We start from the raw sequence: 6972 nt of genomic DNA, 5'->3' as shown, positions 1-6972 counted from the left end.
TTTTTCTTTTTTTTCTTTTTTTTCCTGTGCTCGTTATTAAATAGCGCCCTTTTGGGTGAGGTGCTGGTACAGGTGTCCTGTGCCGTTTTTCTGAAGGGCTGGGCTATTTGCCTACAAAAATAGCAACACCACGTGTTCGACTGTTTGCCTTTTTTTTCTTTCCTTCTTTTAAGGCCAATACTTGTGTTTCAGGAAAAAAAAAATCGATAGGATGAGTCTATAAGCACGGTCCACTTAATATCCACAGGTATGCACTGATGCTTTTACTTTTTGCATGTTTAGGGAGAATTTATCTTAAGGTCACACCTTAAGCACAGGAGGGAAGGTGCTCATCGCTGTGTCCTCCTCCATGGCCGTGTCTTCAGGCTGAGGTGCAAGGTGTCAGCCATGTGTATACTTACACCTGATCATGTAGGTACCTGCTGGCTCTTTTTGTGGGATTACCTGAGAGATTTTGATCTGTAGTTTTCTTCTGTACTGTCACTTCTGTTTAGAAGATCTGCAGCGTGTTGGCGGTGTAGGTAGGAGTGATAACTGGCAGTGTTGTTCATTATTTTGTGCGTTAACCCTTTGGTTTTGTTTTAGCTACTGTGTTTCAGCTGATTCTTGCGACAAAACCATTAGTTATATCAAACCATGTTTGTTTATACTAGTTCTGCTGATGATCTCATCATGATTTCTCAGAAAGGAGAAGTTGTTTTTTTTGTTTGTTTGTTTTAAAGCCACTGTAAGTATACAGGAGACATCCTAGGGTGTAAATGAGAAAGGAAATGTGTATGTCCAATAGGGGAAGGGATTTCAAGAAAGAAGCTTGTAATCATAGGATCATAGAGTATTTCAGGTTGGAAAAACCTCTGGATGTCATCTGCCCAGCCCCTTACTCACAGCAGACCTGGCTGTATCAGGTTGCTCAGCCATTGCCCTGATGAGTTTTGAGCATCTCTAGGGATGGAAATTCCATCTTCCCACTGGCTGTAGTGGTGCTGGCATTTGACCACACTTGTGATGAATTTTTCTTCATCTAGTAGAAATTTCCCATCTTGCAATTTGTTTCTTTCCTCTTGCTCTGTCCCTGGCACCTCGTGTGCATCCATCTGCAGGTGACTGTAGCCATATGCTGTGTAGTCCTGGGAGCTAGCAGACAACGTAATGTTTTGGACTAATGTGCTGATAGTTTCATGGCATCATACTAACTATTATTGCTAGATTTCATACTCATGAATTGGATATTTATTCTTTCCAAATCTGTGCTTAACATTCCCTATTTATTTGAATGTGGTTAATAGCAGATTAATATATTAATTTGATATTCATAAAGTGAACACCTTAACATTGAAGACTATATGTTGTTTTCTTTTTTAAATCAAATTAGCATCTCAGTTCATCCAGCTGTCTTTGCCCAGTTGTCTTTGCTTACCTGAATTTGAGACGTTTTTCTCCCTACTTTTTCTAGAGTCCTTCTATCATTAACAGTGCCCTAAAGCATACTGGAATGGTGTAAAAGCCCCCTCACTTGTATGAAAGGAAAGCTTTCAACTGTAATCTTGACTTACATTTTCTTTGAAAAGGGATGTGCTTTGAACAATGGAGTACAAGCTGTTATTACTAAGAAGTTGCTTTTGTACCATATGGGCATTGTTTAATTCTCTGGAGAAGCCTTGGCTGATATTTATAATGCTGTTATGGGGTAAATGCTGTGTGTATCTTTTTTAATTCAGTAGGAAAAAAAAATGGTTTAGGCTGTGTGGAACGAAAATCTCCATGCTCTCCATTGTGACACATGACTGCCAAAAGTACTTGTTTCTTAATTTGCATAAATTCTTGGATGTTGCTGGTAATATTTCAAGAGCAGGAGAACGTATTTGTAATGTGATTCATAGTGTGTCACTTCTGGACATGTCTGGGTAACGTTTCAAAACATTAGTATAATTCTGCTTAATAGCAAGGGCTTCTGAATAGCTCATACTTTTCCATTAGAGCCATATCAGATGCTAAAAGCAGTTTGAATGGCGGCTGCGCTGAATTTGATGATATTTGAAATTGTTTGATAAATTATTTAACTCGCCTTTCCAGATAGCATCTGCCATTTTGTAATGAGCCTAACTGTCAGTTGTTACAGTCATTGGCTTCTATTAATTCTAGTGAGCTTCTACTTCAGAGAGAAATCAAACCTGTGGAAGTATTATGTTCTGGTTTGTTTTTCTTTTCAGTCTACTCCTGCAGTGCTTATACACATCTTAGTTATTCGTGACATGCAGAAACATCTTCTGCAAGCTGACTGGATTCTAGATGACATATTTGAGATTTGAGTATTTACCAGTACTAATGTTTTAGGGCTTTTAAATTCATGTTTTCTGTTTCAAAAGTGGACCACTTAATTTGTTTTCCTCAATCTGTGTGGATCTCCTATTAGTGGGTCATTATGATAAAATAAACGAACTCCTTACATGTTCCTATTCTAGTAAAATAAAGCTTTCAGGGAGCCAGTGCGGGCTTTACTTGACTGACAGTATCTGAGAATGATCTGCATCATTGCTGTGTCGCTTTATCTTGGACTGTTTGATCAAAATCTTGGAAGGGAAGACTGTCATATGTCTGTAAGCAGGCAGGGATAGCAGTGATTTGTATAATAAATTTCAGTCTGAATTTGGATAAGAAAATAAAACTGGAATACACTTGTTGGACTCATAAACATTCTGTGTATCATAGTGTGTACAGAAGGCTGTTGCTCTCTAATTTTAGAGTTATTGTTACAGGAGAAAATTCCATGATGCAGCTTGTAGTGTTTCAGCTTTATGGCCTGGAGGACTGAATATAAGAATGACTGCACTAAATTAAATCTGGGGTCTGTGATGATGACTAACAACAGATGCATCAGTGGGAATTGTAAGAAAATGGAGATAATTTGCATCTCATATTCGAGGTGAACCTGATGCTATTTACTTTGGAGTTGGCTTAAAAACCACATAACAAACTTTAATGTCCTTTTCAGATGTTAAGATTGTGATCATTTTGAACCAATGTAAGTGACCAATCTGTATCTGTGGCTACTTCGAAGATTAGCAAGTTTCTGCCAGTTAACTGCTGCCTTATTTGTTTTTGATGCCATACTCAGCCCAAATTCACAGAATGTTTTCCTCTAAATTGAGTGATTTGTGCTAATGTAACATTTGGGGAAAATGAGATGCTTCTGCCCACATCCTTACACTTGGGGCTGCAGTGCTTCTAATACCAAACTGGGTGTGAAACTGCCTGGCTTCAGGTAACTTGCCTGTGTCAGAGCAAGGTCTGGAACAGAAGCTGCTTCTCAGAGATTCCCATTATCATCAGTTTGTTGGATATTCTCAGCTTCTCCTGTAGAATAGATGGTTGATGTCTTATTTTTAATTATTAAGTAGAGAGCCTGCCCATGCTTTCTAATTAGGTCTTTTACTTTGGATGTGGATAACTTGTGAAGTTAGTGTTCCAACAGCTGTCCCACTAAGTGTTCAAGTATTTTATATACAAACAGCATCAATAAACACATCTAAAGATCTCCTCAGAGATGAGAAATCTTTATTCGAAAAGAAGAGCAAAAGATTGATGCAAAGAACCTAAAGCATTTGAGTTGTACAATTTGTTTCTGAATAATGGTCAGTTCCAGTACTGGCATCATCTTGAATGTGGGATACTTATCTCTAAAATTTACAGTCCATTTCTGAATAATGTTAAATTCCTGATGTTGGTGGAAAAACTAAGTTCTGTGCTAGATGACCACGTGTTTGTGAAAATGTTAAAATAGTATGTGGTAGAATGCTACCAGCCACTATTATTCAGTAAATGCTCGTGAGTTTAAGCATGGATTTCTTTGTGGTATTTCCTTTTTCTGACTTTTTCGAACTTTACAGTGTTTGCATGCAGCCCTGTGTAGGGTCCTGAAAAGTTTACAGTTTGCTGGTGGAATTCTGCAGTACCTTTTACAGGCTTTGAACAGTCTCTGTGCTCCATCTGAGGGCTTGTATTTTTGGTCTTTGATTGAGATTGCAGAGTGCTGTTTGAGACGAGTGTTCTTTTGACTTCTGTGTGAGGTGGGCTGGATGTTTTGTGTTTCCTTTTTCCAGAAAAGACATCTGTGACTTCCGTATGCCTACCAAACTGGCCCAGAAAGGAGCACCGTGGTTCCTGCACGAGGGTCCACCTCCCGCAGACTAGAAATCAGTAGACTGCTCAATGTGCTAATCCACCGTCTTAATTGGTTGCTAATATTTCTACCAATGTGTCATTAAAACCTGTTTATGGTAACACTTCCATGGTACAGTGAATATTTGCAACAGGTCTCCTCGTTCTGTTCTGCAGCAGCTGTGGATTTGTGCAGGCTGCCATAGCAGGAGGCTGCTGTAGGTGTTGATGCCTGTCTGGGGGAACGATGGGAGAATTTCTGATGTCTGTACAGTCAGGGGCGGCAAGAACTAAATTTAAAACTTGAATTTCTGCCCCTGAAAACTGAAGTTTTCTAATACTGCCTTGGTAAAAATCGTAGATCTTATTTACTTTTTTTGATTTGTTTTGTTCATGTCAGCCAAGAAACGTCCATAGATGTTTTAAGCAGGTGCCTGAAAGCCTAAAGGCAAAAGTGTAGTGTGTGTTCACTTCTGTACTTGAAACTCAATTCTTGAAACTTTATACTGAAAAAAATATATCTTACAAATTCCTTGTCATCTTTTTAAATGAGCTGAACAAAGTATGGTTTGTGATAATAGGAATACTGTTGCTCAAGTCCATAGAGTATTGGCCTGTACTTCAAGGGAGAGTGCTTTATTTTATTTGAGCTACGCAAGAGCACAGATAATTAGAGTGCTTTGAAAGGAGTTCACATATATGTCTCAGTCCTTGTTGTGAAATGAATGATTGTGAGGATGTGGGTTTATTTTATTTCTTGTATCATAGTCTGTGGTTTGTCTTGGAGCAGACACTGGAAAACATCGTGACTGGGCTGTGACAAGGAACACAGAATTCTTCTAGGAATCCCTTCCAGAGCACCCCTCTCTGGTCGGATGGGAACTTTTGAGTGCTATGCATGTGAGGGAGTGGAAACATTCAACAGTGTTATGTGATGCTGCTGTCTTTTGAATGAATTATTAGGTGTACTTATTTAGCTAGTAATTGGTTTTCAAATACATGTTATTTGCATAATATCTAAAAAAGAATCTTTGTATCAACTAGTGGGAGACTTTGGTTAGGAACAGAGCATGTTTTTCCTCTGCAGGACTTCTGCATATACCATCATACATATACCTGACAAGCTGTAGGAAAACCCCTGTGCTCGGCACTGGTGAGGCCTCACCTCGAGTACTGTGTTTAGCTTTGGGCACCTTGGTACAGAAAAGACATGGAGGTGCTGGAGCAGGTCAGAAGAAGGGCAACAGGGCTTGTGAAGGGCTTGGAGAATTTGTCCTATGAGGGGAGACTGAAGGAACTGGGGCTGTTCATTCTGGAGAAAAGGAAGCTGAGGGGAGACCTTACTGCTCTCTTCCAATATCTGAAAGGTGCTTACAGCGAGAGCAGGGCTGGTCTCTTCTCACTGGTGACAGGTAACAGGACGAGGGGAAATGGTGTCAAGTTGTGCCAGGGTAAGTTTAGGTTGGATATCAGGAAACACTTCTTTACAGAAAGGGTTGTTAAGCACTGGAATAGGCTGCCCAGGGATGTGGTTGAGTCACCATTTCTGGATGTGTTTAAAAACCGTTTGGATGTGGTGCTCAGGGACATGAGTTAGCAGAAGGTTATTAGAGTTAGGGTTGAATGGCTAGGTTGTAGTTGGACTTGATGATCTTTAAGGTCTTTTCCAACCTGAGCTATTCTGTGATTCTATGAGAACAACATAGCTAGGATTTACTTGGTATTGAGAGTACTGGCCTTCCTGCTGCTGGCCAAGGGCCATGGCTTTAGCCTCAGCATGTGCTGAGATGCCACAACGATCCTGCAGTTGGTGTTGGCACTGAGGGCAGGCGACAGGTAACCCACCAACCACTTTTAAATGTGCTAACAGAGTTGTAGTCTGTTATTAAATGGGAATATACTTATGTCACTTCTAGTAAAGTACTTCTAACAGACTTAACATCACTTATCTCTGTATCTCCTTTTTTTATATTGTGTTGTGATGTGCTTTGAAATGAGTTAGAAGGAAAGCTTAATGTATTATCTTAATCAGAATTTGCTCTGAAACGCCGCTCTGAAATTTGCTCTGATTAGTCCATAGATGCACTTTCAATGTGGTTATTATTAAATGGTTATTTTCAGTACCTCAAAATTCTACATTTTATATCCGTAAGAAGTTGTGTTGCTCATTTGAGATCTTCCCAGCAATGCACAGTCTGAAGGAGAAGTTCTATTGATTAAAAGTTTTTATTAGACAATCCTTATTAGAAGATTTAGACTAAAAAGCAGTAACACGTGCATCTTTCATATTTTATTTTCCAGTTTCTTCCTCCTCCTGATTAATTGTGGTCAATATTAACAGCAGACATGTTATTCTATGAGATCTAGGGCTAGTAAAGTTCAGTTTCTTAGGAATTTTTATCTTATGGTTCATCTGATGATGATGGTAACATTTCTCTCCATGAAAGCTTTGTTAATTGTAACGTGATTTGAGCCTTTCCTCCAGCCCTGTCTCAGCTGTGGCACACACCAGAGTTGTCCATCAGAAGCAGTTCTTTACTCAGCTGTTTCCATGGAGCACACAGTGAGTTAACTGCCTCTCAGGTCACTGTTCTAGCAAAAATGGGTAATGCTTCCCAAGCAGTTGAAAACTATTGGGAGGGGAAGAGAGAGACATGTTTGCAGACCCCGTGATCACATAAGCTTCTTAGCTTTAGCAGAGCAGACCTGAATTCTGCGTTTCAATTACAGCGCAACACTTGGGCTCTAATGCTCTCTATAAGGATATAAATCTCAAAAAATAAAATTGTTTGTTCATGAGAAGTGCAAAACGTT

The 6972-nt window shown here is 39.5% G+C and overlaps 1 long non-coding RNA gene across 1 annotated transcript in view; it reads left to right on the top strand.

The window, feature by feature from the left end:
• The first annotated feature begins 263 nt into the window (after window positions 1-263).
• Window positions 264-6972, top strand: part of LOC104917550 — a 33593-nt gene continuing 26884 nt past the window's right edge. Inside the window, exon 1 of the long non-coding RNA XR_796948.2 lies at window positions 264-411. This is a non-coding gene — a long non-coding RNA (uncharacterized LOC104917550). The remainder of the gene's footprint in view (window positions 412-6972) is intronic.

This window comes from Meleagris gallopavo, chromosome 1 (assembly GCF_000146605.3).
Source record: "Meleagris gallopavo isolate NT-WF06-2002-E0010 breed Aviagen turkey brand Nicholas breeding stock chromosome 1, Turkey_5.1, whole genome shotgun sequence".
Taxonomy (NCBI): Eukaryota; Metazoa; Chordata; class Aves; order Galliformes; family Phasianidae; genus Meleagris; species Meleagris gallopavo.
The sequence above is the reverse complement of the archived record's forward strand: the minus strand, read 5'-3'. Positions and strand labels throughout refer to the sequence as shown.